Raw genomic sequence first — 14,293 nt, 5'->3', positions numbered from 1 at the left:
CGTTCCAACAACTAGAAACTATACAGGATGTCAATCAAGGAAGACTCCTTAGGCTGCATGACAGCTTTTCTGATAGACAAAACATCCATATTTCAACTCTTGCAGAAACATGTTTATCAGGATTATGATAATGCCCACATTGATCTGTTTGCCAAGCTTGAAATGCTACTTTTTTAATTAGGAGATAAATGGAAAATGCAGAGGAACAGCAATACAAACTATAAAAAGAAATGCCTTGAGTGGAATTACAAAAAGTCATTGTAATGTTCCAAGTCTCCCTCTGAAAGCATGTGAAATGATTTTTGTTAGGCAAGAATAATTTTTTCACATGAGTTCAGGTTATAATAAAAACATGTAAACTTATTGCAGATGTACAGCAATGGGTTAGAAATTTTAATTCCTTACACTCTCTCTTTGTGTAACAGCCCTTAACTGCTGGACTGCAACACCTGCTGCTCCTTTTGACAGCCCCAGTTTGACCCTGATTCATCAGCACGTTCAATCTCCAGAAGCAGCAAAACTGTGTATGCATACATGTTAACTAAAGTGACCAGGCTGGAATGATCTGTGTTGAAAACACAGATCTGTTTTCCTATATTTCTTACCAATCACATTTCACTATTCCCCAACTTTTCCCAGTCTGGGACAAATGACTTTCAGAGTTTTCTAAGCAGCGGGGGTGATGCAAAGATGGCTGCTGGGGGAGGGGAGATGAGCAGGAAGGTTTTAGGGTGGTAAAATGCTGGAGCAGGTTGGCCAGAGAGGTGGTGGATGCACCACCACTAGAGACATTCAAGTCTGGATGTGGTTCTGGGGAAATTGACCTAGTTGAAGATAGAATCATACAATAGTTAGGTTGGAAAGGACCTTAAGATCATCTAGTTCCAACCCCCCTGCCAAGGGCAGGGACACTTCCCACTAAACCATGTCACCCAAGGCTTCTTCCAACCTGGCTTTGACCACTGCCGGGGATGGAGCATTCACAACTTCCCTGGGTAACCCATTCCAGTGCCTTACCACCCTCACAATATCTAATCTAAACTTCCCCTGTTTCAGTTTTAACCCTTTACCCCTTGTCCTATCACTGCAGTCCCTAATGAAGAGTCCCTTCTCAGCTTCCTTATAGGCCCCCTTCAGATACTGGAAGGCTGCTATGAGGTCTCCACGCAGCCTTCTCTTCTCCAGGCTGAACAGCCCCAACTTTCTCAGCCTATCTTCATACAGGAGGTGCTCCAGTCCCCTGATCATCTTCATGGCCCTCCTCTGGACTTTTTCTATCAGCTCCATGTCCTTTTTATGTTGAGGACACCAGAACTGTGCACAATACTCCAAGTGAGGTCTCACAAGAGCAGAGTAAGGGGGCAGGATCACCTCCTTCGACCTGCTGGTCACGCTTGGCCTTCTGGGCTGCAAGCACACACTGAAGCCTGCTCATGTTCATTTTCTCATCGACCAACACCCCCAAGTCCCTCTCGCCAGGGCTGCTCGGATCCCTTCTCCACCCAACCTGGAGCTGTGCTTGGGATTGCTTCAACCCAGGTGTAGGACCTTGCACTTGGCATGGTTAAACTTCATAAGGTTGGCATCAGCCCACCTCACAAGCGTGTCAAGGTCCCTCTGGATGGCATTCCTTCCCTCCAGCGTATCAACCGAACCACACAGCTTGGTGTCATCGGGAAACTTGCTGAGGGCGCACTCAATCTCACTGTCCATGTCACCGACAAAGATGTTGAACAAGACCGGTCCCAACACTGATCCCTGAGGGACACCACTCGTTACTGGTCTCCAGCTGGACATGGAGCCGTTGGCTGTAGGGAGTAAAGGCGAAAAGTTGTGCATGAGAAGCAGATTGGGAATGAGCTCTGCGGACTTTATGCTTGACAAACCCTGGGGCAATAAGTTGGAACGTTGAAGGACAGGGAAGATGGAAAAACAAGCCTTGGGGGAATGGGTCAGGATGTAGTTGTGGCGGGAATATCAGTCGGATGTCATAATATGTAGGGGTTGGGAGAGGGTCTGCAGCATTGTGATTGGACTATTTACCTGGAGAGTTTTACAGGGGCCAATGAGATTGAACATTGCATGTATGTGCAGGTTGGGAAAGTACAGAACAGAGGATAAAGACGGTTTGGTTGTAATAAAGTTGGTTTTGAATCTCCTCATCAACTTGAGTCCATGTCATGAAATCCCACAATTGACCACAACTCTGTGTGCGGCCATCCAGACAGTTCTTTATCCACCAAGTGGTCCACCTATCAAATTGATCACTCCAATTTAGAGACAAGGATGTCATGCGGGACAATGGCAAATGGTTTGTACAAGTCCAGGTAGACAAGATCAACAATGCCCCTGCCCATGGCAGGGGTCTTGGACTAGATAGCTTTTGAAGATCCCTTCCAACCCAAACTATCTTATAATTCTATGATATTTTATTTTTGCCAGTGTTGAGACAATTCTTGCAAAATTATGGATTTGACCTTCTGAATAGGAAGAAAACAATGCATTTCAGTTTTAGCAGTGTCAATCAACTTCACACAAAATGCTACCTTTCAGCCTGGGCTCCACAAAGGCCAGCTGAACCCCTTTTACAGTCAAGAGCAGATTTCTAACCATCTAATTGTGAATATAGGTAGCTAGCTCCAGATAACAACTTCTGAAAACATGGTGGGTAAGAATTACTGTGGACAGCCCCGTAGGGAGCATGGCAAAGTGTGGAAAGGAAAGGAATCACCCTGCAGCCACTTCATCTCTTGAGGAGTGCAACAAGGTTTGCAAGTGCTAACTCTTAGGTGTATCATAGCTTCAATGAAAGAGAATGAAATACATTGACAGTTTCTGCTCTAAGGCTGCCCAGGTGTCAAAGTGTACCACGTCAAAGCCAGCAATTTAACAGCTTGATTAGAGGTTGCAAAATGCTACAGAGATGAAGAAAAACTCCCAAGCAGACAGCATCTGATAGGTTGAACTTGGTTCCTATAGCAGAAAATGCATAGTGACATTTGCTGTGAGGTTGCTCTTTATTTCACAACAGCCCCGCGCCAAGGAGGTAGATTTATTCTAAGTGAAGCATCAGGGCAGTGGTCTGTAAAGGGCACATCAGGGTTGAAAAACAGGGGAAGATGGGACAGCACATCACCAAAGGAGGAAAGTAGACAGAAGAAAGCTTCTCCCTAACCTTGGGCTTCCTGGGACGATGAAAGAGGAATAGGTGAAAAAGGAAAGTGCAACAGAGGGAAGAGTAGTTAATATTGTTGTATTTTATTCTTACATTAAAATAATGGAAATAAAAAAAAGGTTTTTTGAAGAAACTTCAAGAGATCATGTAGTTCATTTCTCTGTCTGAGATCAGCTACACTTACACCCTTTCTAGCCAATGTTTGTCTAAAAGGATGTCAAGGAAAACCTTCAGGGATGGATTAGAAAATGTTGATGGAAGCTGTAGCAAAGTTGAGTAGAGCAGAGAGGTTATTCTGCATGTTTTACAGGATCTTTCTATTTAAACAGCCCTGTATTACCTGTCGCTTTTTAGATTTTGTTTTTGCTTTGGTTTTGTTTTCCACAAACTGACATTGTCAATGGCTCAGTGTTTGTCTTACAATCACCACTAGACCTTATTACAAAGAAAAAGAGTCTAGCCATGTGCTCTTTATCCTGCCTTTGTGATCATTTCTGTCTGTATAGCAAGACAGCTTGTCCCACTAAATTTCATCTCATTTTTTCCAGGCTGTTTCCCCAATTGGTCATGGCAATTCAAAAGTCAAATTCTGCCCTCAAATGTGCCTTCAGCCTTGCCTAAATCAGTGTGCTCTGCAAGCTTCTTAAGGGCAAAGTGTCTTATTAGCTCAGTATAGAAAGTACTGGGCAAAACCATATTCAAAAGAGACACCTGCTGAACCGTGGTTGTTCTCTGACAACAAACCCTTGATAGCTCTTTTTTGAATATTGCTTTCCAACTAGTTTTTCATCCACAGAGTCCTTAGTTAGCACAAAACTCTTTTCAAAAGTGAAGTTCCATATAGCATCTATTTCTTCCTTTCCTCTCTGAAAAGTCTCTTACCCTGTCATAGGAGGTAATTAGATTGTTTTGATACAACTTGTTCTTGACAAATTATATTTAGTTGCCAAATCGTTACAAACTTGCTTGTGCATGAAAAAACAATAATAACTGCCTGGAGATTTCAAACTCTTACCATTTTTTGGTTTTAGATTTTTTCTTTATTAAATGAGAGGCTAACCAAAGGAGTTACAGGAGGTTTCTGTTTTCTGTCATCCACAAGCAAACCTCAGGAGTCAAAGAGGGTGACATCTTTGGCCTTAGAATACCTATTTTGTTTCTTTAGCCTTCCTATCTTCTAGTTTGCTTTGCTACCTGTGTTTTTATGAGCTTGGTTTGGGAAATGTAAGTCTTTTCAAGCAGTATGCTAACAGAAGCCTTTAAGAGATGTTCTGGAGTTTTCCTGTTTTATACCCTTAGCAGGGAATCTTTAATCAAAAATTTGGACTTCAAATCCAATGTTTTTACATCACAGAGGCTATGTTTCACTTGGGTTCCCCATTCATATATATGTAAGGACACATGTTACTCACAGGCTCTCAGCTATGCTCTTTTATCTGGTCCCACTGCTGACAGAAAGACGTACAGTTCTTGCTGTCACCTGAATCCAATCGGTCCATCTCACATACAGTCATCATGACCTAAAACCCAAACAAACAGAAAATCCCTAGGTCCTTATATATATGAGAATTCAGATCAGCCTTCCTGTAAAAAGAATTAAAAAAGAGGTAATTAAAAACTCCAGAAGAAATCAAACTTAATAGCAGAAGGCCTATGCAGTCCCTTGCTCAATCATCCCTGAGAATCCTCAAGACGTGCCTGGAGTTTTAAGCTGTGGTCAGCCTTGGAGCAGCATCACCCTCTTCTCAACACTACCTTTGCTTCTGACTAGTGTTCATCTCTTCTTTCCCTTTCTTTCAGGAATTTACAAATAGGTTCTGAAAATACACACACCTAATTTCCACCCAGAGTCATCTTTTGTCATGAATACAGGTAACTTCTCCTATAGGTTTCCAATAAGCTGATCATGTAAGTGCTGTTAATTGCTCTTGCTAGACCTGGGCATCTGAGATATCTTATGGCAAGAGATATCTTAGCCAGTGAACATGTTCGCTGTTTCCTTACTTTCTGCACTAGCCCCCTCGTCCAACACTATTGGTGTTTCCAAATCTGCTATTAGACAAAATGCTGCTTAAACATGTAACTTAGATACATTACCAGGTTTCTACAGATGTTCTCAGTGCACACTAACAACTGCTTTGTCTGTTGGATACCATTCTCCCACCTCCTCTTGGGTGTTAGTTGGCTGACAGGGGTGCTGTACATCGCAGGCTGGTTGGAAGGGGCACCTGTGGCTCATCTGGCAGAGCATCAGCCATGAACTGCTTTCTCAAAGGGCAAACAAGCAGCAGCCCCCTTACAGGAATGGACAACCTTTCCAAAAAAGAGAAGGAGCAGGCACAGGAATGAATAAAGTTTTTCCCTAAGAAAATGAATATCACTTGGCTATGAAGAAACCTGTCTAAGAGAAGAATATATGAGGGTGCTTCAAAAAGAGAAGGAGCAGGCACAGGAATGAATAAAGTTTTTCCCTAAGAAAATGAATATCACTTGGCTATGAAGAAACCTGACTAAGAGAAGAATATATGAGGGTGCTTCACCTTTTAGGAGAAAGAGATGTCAGAGATATTTTAAAACCAATATAACCTATATTCTAAAGACTGATCTTCATCACCTCTCCTGACTTTCTTCTGCTTAAAGTCGTATACCCTTTATTTTAAATAGATTTTCAGTATATATTTTCCCTAAAACATTCAAATCCCAAAGACTGGAAAATGTTCTAAAGGAAACATTAAGTCTCTTTATCTAACTCCTATTTCATGTCAACAAGATAAAATTTGGTTTTTTTTTAAATACTTGAAATATATTTCTTTTTATACATTTATATTAGGGTTCTTTAAACAATGTTTTATTTAATTCCTCTCGATATGCTTTAATGTGATAACATGAAGAGTAACATACAAAGAAGTAAGGTGAATTCTCCAGTCAATATAATTGTTACTTGGCGATATATTAGCAAATACCTCACCGAATTCAGCTACAAAAATTGTTCCCTGAGGTTTTAAAAAAGAAATTCTGTTGACTGTGAGAGAGAATGGGCTATAAAACTCTATAGATTCTGTTCAAGAGCTAATCTGATACTGAGTTTCTATTCAAACACTAGAGCTTAAAATCACTTTACAGAAAATAGTTGAATAAAATAAAGTTATAGCTCTAAATATATAAGATAATTTCCTGAGAGCTCTTGGGCAGTTTCTAGCTTTACGCACTGCAGGTTGTATAACCAGGAGCTGGAGGATGATTAACTTCAGCCTGGAAATACGGCAATTGAATGAGAACGCAGCAGCTTCAGCCATGTCAAAAGGAGGCCCTAGGAAACTCCTCTTCATGGAAAAAGCAGAGCTGAAAGTTTCCTTCAAACCAAATGATAAATACTTTCTTCATGTCCGGCACGTTGACAGTGTTCACCCAGTTTCCTAATTTCAACTCTGCAAGCAGGTGAAAGAGACATTCTTCAGAGAGGAGGATAAAAGCAGTCTCAGCCTGTCATGAAACCTCGGCAGTCCCTGCAGGGGTGAGGCAGAGGGGACCCGCATTTCTGCAGAAGACAAGGTGTTTGGAGTGTGTGGTACTGGAGAGGGAGGAGGCGCATGAGGGAAAATAACTAGATTCAATGCCTTGTGGCCCCACACCTCCTTGAATGGCTTGTCATAACAATTATATTATTATTTTCAATGTAATAAATTTTGTCCATACACATTTTCAGATTACTTCAAAACCAAGCAAAGACACCAAGAACTTGCGCCTTTAAAATGAATTTTGCCCATATACATTTTGATCAAACATAAGCTGTTAAATCTATGACAGGATGAAGTATATCTCAGTGCTAGTTTGGCAAAGAACTTCAGTCCATTTTGAGAGTCAATTTTATCTCAGAACCTAATCTCTCTCAGAAACCCTTCAAAACAAGGCATATAAAAGGGAAGAGATTGAAATATTTATTATTTCTTGCTTGTGTTCTGTTTGTTTTTCTTCTCTTAAACTTTGATAGAAAGCCATTTCAAATACTCACAGTATTTAGCTTGTCCTTAACTTTCATGAGTGATGACATGGTGGAAAGCCCAATGCAACAAAAAAAAAAATAAAGAAAGCTATTTCCCTGATTTAAGATTCAAAACTTAAATATACTTTCTTTGCTTACTTTTTCTAGATTGTTACATATTTTCTAAACAAGTTGTCTGGCACTCAGAATAGAAAGACCACTTTATGCTGTCACAGAAAGGTGGAAGGAAACAGCCATGGTTTTTTTTAAACAGATTAAGGTTTGTTTCTTGTCACAATATGGGAGAATAGCAGAAATATGGAAAAACCTTATAATCTGCGTCTTCCATGTTTTATGAGTCAATTTTTTTCAGCAGTTTGATGCTTGTGTGCCTCTGAGTTTTGTTATAGCCTATGTAGCCCCCAGGTGCCTGCAGGTAGAAGTCGTAAAGTCACTTTAAGGTTAAGTCTGTTTTTTTCAGTGTATTTCTGTGGGTACACAAGGTAAATATATATCCTTATAATGGTTTTGTACATGCCACAGTCTTAATTGTCCTATTTATTTTTATAATACTGACATAACATGGTTTATAGTCTAGCCACCATAACAAATGGACTGAGTAACAGCCAAAACCAGATAAATGCTGTCTCCATGAAATAAGGAATTTATTTCCCCAAATACCAATTTCTTGCTTCATGTTGTTACTTCTTTATCCCCAGGTTTTATTTTAAATATAATTAGTTGTGCCGTCATTTTTCTGGTAAATTCATCCTTCTCCCTGTTAGTAATTTCAGAGAATCTACACATTCTTAAACCATTGAATCAAAATTCTGTGACAATTTAAATGGTAGTTTCAAACAAGTCAGAAGCAAGTGATTGCTACCTGTATACCATTACCTATATGGAAAAAAAAAGGCATTAATACTGGGAGAGAAGCTACCCCAAACTGCAAGTTATATGATTATAATAAGCTATATGAATGTTCATAAGACTCTTATTTGGAAAATTCCTGCTAGTTTGTGTCCTGAGGTTCCTTTTATGTGCCATGGGTACTGACAAGCATTTTCAACAGAGAGGGAAAGCACACATCAGAAATAAAATACTTGGTAGCTAGGTTACAGAAATGGTCAGAAAAAATAAAGCAAGTAATCCTTCACAACTTAAACTGCTATTTGTGCGCAGTTTTTGCTCTTGCCTTGCCTTGCCTTCTCTTCCCTTCCTCTTTCCATTTTGCTTCAACAGTCTCCCTGATGCTGAATTCAAGGTAAGACAGGAGGACTGCAGTTGGTTTCTGGAGGTTACAGCCCTAAAGTGACCATGTTTGTCTAATCTCTATTTGCACAGGCGATTTCCAAATCTGAAACTGATGCAACTGCCACATGTCTTAAAAACTACCTAGGAAATTGTGGCTGCATGTTGTGCTTCTGCATAATTCTGAAAATATTTCTAAAAATGGGCTTAGTCCGATTTATTCAAGCTGAGTATGTCAGACTCAGGGGTGAAAATCCCTAGTGGAAGGGAATCTCTACTACATGGTATTTCTGCTCAGTGGTCGGTATATGTAATTGTTGGATGGGAATTGGAGTGCAGCTAGCCATGTTATCCCATAGAAGAGATTATTCTTGGGGCTTATGCAATAGCAAAGGTAACATTATGCCAGCACTCCACTGAAGCAACTCTCTGCATGTTATTGCAATTTAAGATTATTTGTTTAATCTCCCATTATGTCTAAGTAAAACCAATCTAGTTTGCTATTTTCTGAGGCACAAGCATGTTAGCTATTAATCTGATGAATTTCTTTTCTGGTTATCAAGAAACATGTTGCTGTACCACTGATGCTGTTTTCAAATAAGTAAGGCTGAAAAATAGCTGCTTTGTCGAAGTTACTCATCACTTTCTACTTGTTCTTATGAGGGCAATGTTTTCTTTGGGCTGAGCGTAATTCTTACTTCCAGAATTTATGCTCATGTGCCAAAATTAAATGTGTGACCAAGACTACTCTTGTGGCTTCTACAGACCTGCCCAGCTTTGGACCTGCCACCAGACTCACAGCAGGTACAGATTGTTTTTCCATAATGGCAGACACCATTCTTAGGTATGTCAAGGCTTCGTTTTGGGGACTAGCTTGTAAATTGATACACCCTGTGCTCCTCACGGGGACATATCTGAGCACAGAACTCTATCTAGGGTATTTTGCAGTAGCATTTGGAACTGTGCTCAATCTTCTGCAGTGTTATGCTGTTGCAAAATGCTATTTCCCATGGTTCCCACTGCTTTGAATGTGGGCCTGTCATGCTCTCTCCTCTGCTGCTGCTTTCAGGGGGTTTTGGTCTTTCTGCTCTAGGTGGAGAAAAGTCCTTTCTCTTCCCTTCCAGTGCCCCAGCTCACACTACCTCATCCCCAAAGGGGTTCCCTTGGATGCCCAACTTGTTTTCATCAGGGCTGTCCATAAGCTGAGGAGATAGGGGACAGTATGTGTGAGAGGCTCCTGGAGTAGGTGCTCAATAGGTTTTGGAGCAGAAGTGTTGGGCATACGGAGTGCCCAGTCAGAAGAGCAGCTAGCTGGCCACAGGACATGGGACCAGGCCAGGGAAAATGCTTTCCTGCAGGTGACCAGGCATAAGGCTCATGCCAACTCACAGTTAACCTATCCTCACAGAGAATGGGGAATTTCAGCCAAATATTTATTTATACAACAATTGATGCAGATTAGGATGATCCTGGGCTTCCCAGGGGATGAGTCCAGTCACAGGATGAAAAGATGTGTGGAAAACATTCTGCTCATGATGTTCCCACCTGCTGCGGCTGCTGCCCAGTTTATAACTGGAACCTCTGCCTGTATTTTTGCCACTTGGAATTGCAGCTGATACTGTGGGAAGATAAGTGGTTTTGCCTTCCTGAAACTGTGCCTCTCCAGAGCCACCATTAACAGCCTCAGCTGGCTTCTTTAGTGAAGTAAAGGTTAGTGCTGGCGAACTGATTAAAATGAACCTCAGCTTCACCAGTCGGACTCTCCTTCACAACTCACACTGGTTCTGCTCTACCCTGTCCTCTGTGTTAAAATCTTACAGCCATATTTGGCAGATATTTGCCCTGAAACTTAATCACACCTCCCGTATATCATGTGCATTTTCTGTTATTAGGCCTGCAATTTCCTGCTGTCTGGCTGTGTCCCAACAAATGATTTGTGATCCAGCAGTGTTATTACCCTTGCTGAGAACTGACATTTCATACTGTTAAGCATCAGCTCATTCAGCTATATTTGACATATGCTCTAGCTCACCATTATGCCTCAGGTTGAGCCAAACAATCAGGGAGGGTATAGAGCTGCATCAGGTACAAACCTGCAAACACTGCAACAGGTTGAGCTCAAGTCCCAGGGCTGCAGGGTCCTGCAGTCACAGGCTGCTCCCTCCTCCCCACTTCTTCAGTCTCAGCTCAAGGGTGCTAATTTGCAGTTTGGAGCCACACAGAACTCCCCTGATGAGCTGGTTTTGGCTGGGGTAAAGTTAATTTTCTTCATAGCAGACAGTATGAGGTTGTGTCCTGGATTTGTGCTGGAAACAATGTTGATAACTCAAGGATGTTCTAGCTATTGCTGAGCATTGCTTACAAGAGCCAAGACCTTTTCTGCTCCTCACACCACCCCACCAGCAAATAAGCAGGGGGTTGTACAAGTTGCTGAGAGGGCACACAGCTGCGACGTCTGACCCCAGCTGATCAAAGGGATATTCCATACCATATGGCATCATGCTTCTCAATAAAATTTGTGGAAGAAAAAGGAAAGGGGGGATGTTTGGAGTGATGGTGTTTGTCTTTCCAAGTCACCATCATGCATGGTGGAGTCCTGCTTTCCTGGGGATGGATGAAAACTTGCTTGACCATGGGAGCTGGTGATTTAATTCCTTGTTTTGCTTTGCCTGTGTGTGCAGCTTTTGCTTTACTTGTTAAACTGTCTTCATCCCAACCAGTGAGTTTTCTCACTGTTACTTTTCTGATTCTCTCCCCCGTCCCACCAGCATGTCCAAGTGTCACATCTCTAAATATACTTGATCACTTTTCTGATAGAAGGACACTCTACACTACAACCCAAAGCAAAAATAAGTCGCTAAGCATATTACTATAACCACAGCTGTGATCTGAGCTTTGCAGAAACAATTCTTGCCTCATAAATCTCCTAAATAATAAATATCAGATTCCGCAAATATGTCATAAACTTTATTTTCTGATATCATCTAATGTCCACTCAACAAATCTATATTTCTACAGGACTCCTCAAAATTGCTTTCTGTTTTTTGTGTACTTTCCCAGATGAAAAATTCATCAACATAAAACAGTTGACAATGTTAGAAGAGCGAAATTTGCTAGAGATGACCTATTAGATCTCAATCCTTATAATATAATAAATATGAGGCCAAAAGACAATAGTTTTGTTTGACATGTTGATTCCTTTATATCGATATATCAGTCCGTAGGCTGGGCTGGAACATCCTTCTCATGAGCATGCATATTTTAGAAACATAGTGATACGTCCTTCCTTACTTCTTTGTAAGTCATAAACCAAGAGAAGCACAGGCAAGCAGAGGGTTTCACTTGACCCGTTACCCAATACCTTACAGGTGTGTCAGATTTGACTCCTTTTCCCAATGTCTCCCCAGAGACCTGTGAGACATTTAAATGCATGCACAACCATTTCATTTCCCTATCTCATCTTTGGTCAGAATGCAGTCAAGTCTCTGATGTCACCAATGCACAAACTTCATGAGGTTTATGATGTCTATGACAGAAACCCTTCTGCCTTACTGAAGTTTTCACTCACTTTTTTATTGCACCAGTATTCTGTTATCAGGGTTCTTACATACTAAAACATGTTTTCCAAAATCAAGAAACATTATGTGTCCCCTTCATACCTTGAGGCACACGTTTGCACTAGTTAGCTCTCTGTATGTGTGTATGAAGAGGAGGCTAGGAGAAGGCTACATTAATCCCCCTTCCCTGTTCCTTTTCTTTCCCCCGCCTCTTGGACGCTCAGCCTTCCTGTGCAAGAGAGGCTCCGGGGATGTGGGTGATGCCTGGGCAAGACTTGTTGTATAACCTCTTGTGCTCTATGCAGGTGAAGACACCTCCCAATGTCACTATTTACCCACTAACTAGGAAGCAAGTGCTGTTGGTTACTGTTGGGTGAGGAAAAGCTCAAGATTAGATTATGACCAAATCTGGAGAGAGCATCAGACTAGTCACTGTTCTGGGGATGAGATAAAAAACTGTCCTCATCACGAGGCCAGACTACATAACTTTTCCTGCTTTCTGCCATAAACCCTGAGACCTAGTGTTGGTTTGTATAATAGTATAACTATTACATGTGTGTATATATACATACATATATATAATGTATGTAATATGTAGTATATATAAAAATATATATGTACATACGTATGTACATACATATATGTACGTATGTACATATATACAATATATACATATATTATATATGTAGTATATATAGTTATATATATATACACATCTGTAGTTACATATATATTTAGTTATAATGTATTACTAAATATATGCTGTCCAGTGGCAAACATTCAACCTGATTTTGACGTTTGTGGTTGAGTATCTTCAAATCAGCTGGTGATGTGGAGGTAATTTCCCATTTTTCTTCCCTCATTCTCTACTGACAGAGAATATGTTAACAGCAGGCCTAGTACTCAAAGGAAGAAACAGAAAATAAAGCTGGGGTTCCCCAAGACAAGTTCAATGAGCTGCTCCTGTCCTTCTGACATGTAAAACACAATTGTCAAACATTAGCATCTGATTTGGTGGTCTTGGACGTAACTCACATACATGAAAACATCTCCACTGGGAGAAACTAACATCAAAGTTAAGAGCAACATTCAGACAAATGTCACTGAAATAACACTTAAAGGATGTTGAAATAGTTGTGAAGATTTATGGTTTTTTTTCCACTTGTCTTTGGTATTTTCCTGAGTCACACTGGGAACAGAAACCTGCCAATATGAGAATCAGGTTTTGTTTTACATATATCCCATAATATAACAATTGTCTAGAGCTGCTAACAAAGCAGCCCCTCATGAGTAAATGCGTGGAGAGATGAAGTTAGATTTTACAGATGCTGAGTGAAAAAAAAAATGCAGCCATTCCCTGAAGTAATTCAAATCATCAAAAGGAGTGACCAGGAGGTCGAAGGAGGTGATCCTGCCCCTTTATTCTGTGCTCGTGAGACCTCACTTGGAGTATTGTGCACAGTTCTGCTGTCCTCAACATAAAAAGGACATGGAGCTGTTGGAACAAGTCCAGAGGAGGGCCATGAGAATAATCAGGGGACTGGAGCACCTCCCATATGAAGATAGGCTGAGAAAGTTGGGGCTGTTGAGCCTGGAGAAGGCTGCATGGAAACCTCATAGCAGCCTTCCAGTATCTGAAGAGGGCCTATAGGGATGCCGGGGAGGGACTCTTCATTAGGGACTGTAGTGATAGGACAAGGGGTAATGGGTTAAAACTTAAACAGGGGAAGTTTAGACTGGATATAAGGAGGAAATTCTTTCCTGTTAGGGTGGTGAGGCACTGGAATAGGTTGCCCAGGGAGGTTGTCAATGCTCCATCCCTGGCAGTGTTCAAGGCCAGGTTGGACGAGGCCTTGGGTAATATGGTTTAGAGCGAGGTGTCCCTGCCCATGGCAGGGGGGTTGAAACTTGATGATCTTAAGGTCCTTTCCAACCCTAACCATTCTATGATTCTATGATTCTCTGCCTATCTAACATGCAACAAGGATCCCTTGATCATGAAAAATCAGAAAGCATCCTCTTCTCTCTCTCCCTCCCTCCTTACCTGACAGTCCAGCTCTGTCACTGTGATTCCTGGTGAGCACTTTCCAGGTGATCCTCTAAGCACTCCTGTGAAGAAGATATAATCTGCCAAGGTCATGGTCTTCATGTCTAAAGAACTGTACTAAGTTCCTCTAGCAGGTGTAATCTCTTTCCTCCTTCCCTCCCCACTTTCTGTTTAAGGTGGCAGATTGTTTTCGAAGTCAGACATACTTCCACTCCCACTTCCCCCGCTCCCCAGGGACCTGTGATTTGTGCCATCTTTTCTTAGAAATACAGTTATCTTCC

Source organism: Neopsephotus bourkii, unplaced genomic scaffold (genome assembly GCF_033783945.1).
Source record: "Neopsephotus bourkii isolate Nb327-2 ecotype Australia unplaced genomic scaffold, CSIRO-AGI_Nbou_v1 NB_1234, whole genome shotgun sequence".
Classification (NCBI taxonomy): Eukaryota; Metazoa; Chordata; class Aves; order Psittaciformes; family Psittacidae; genus Neopsephotus; species Neopsephotus bourkii.
This window is presented reverse-complemented; position numbering follows the sequence as displayed.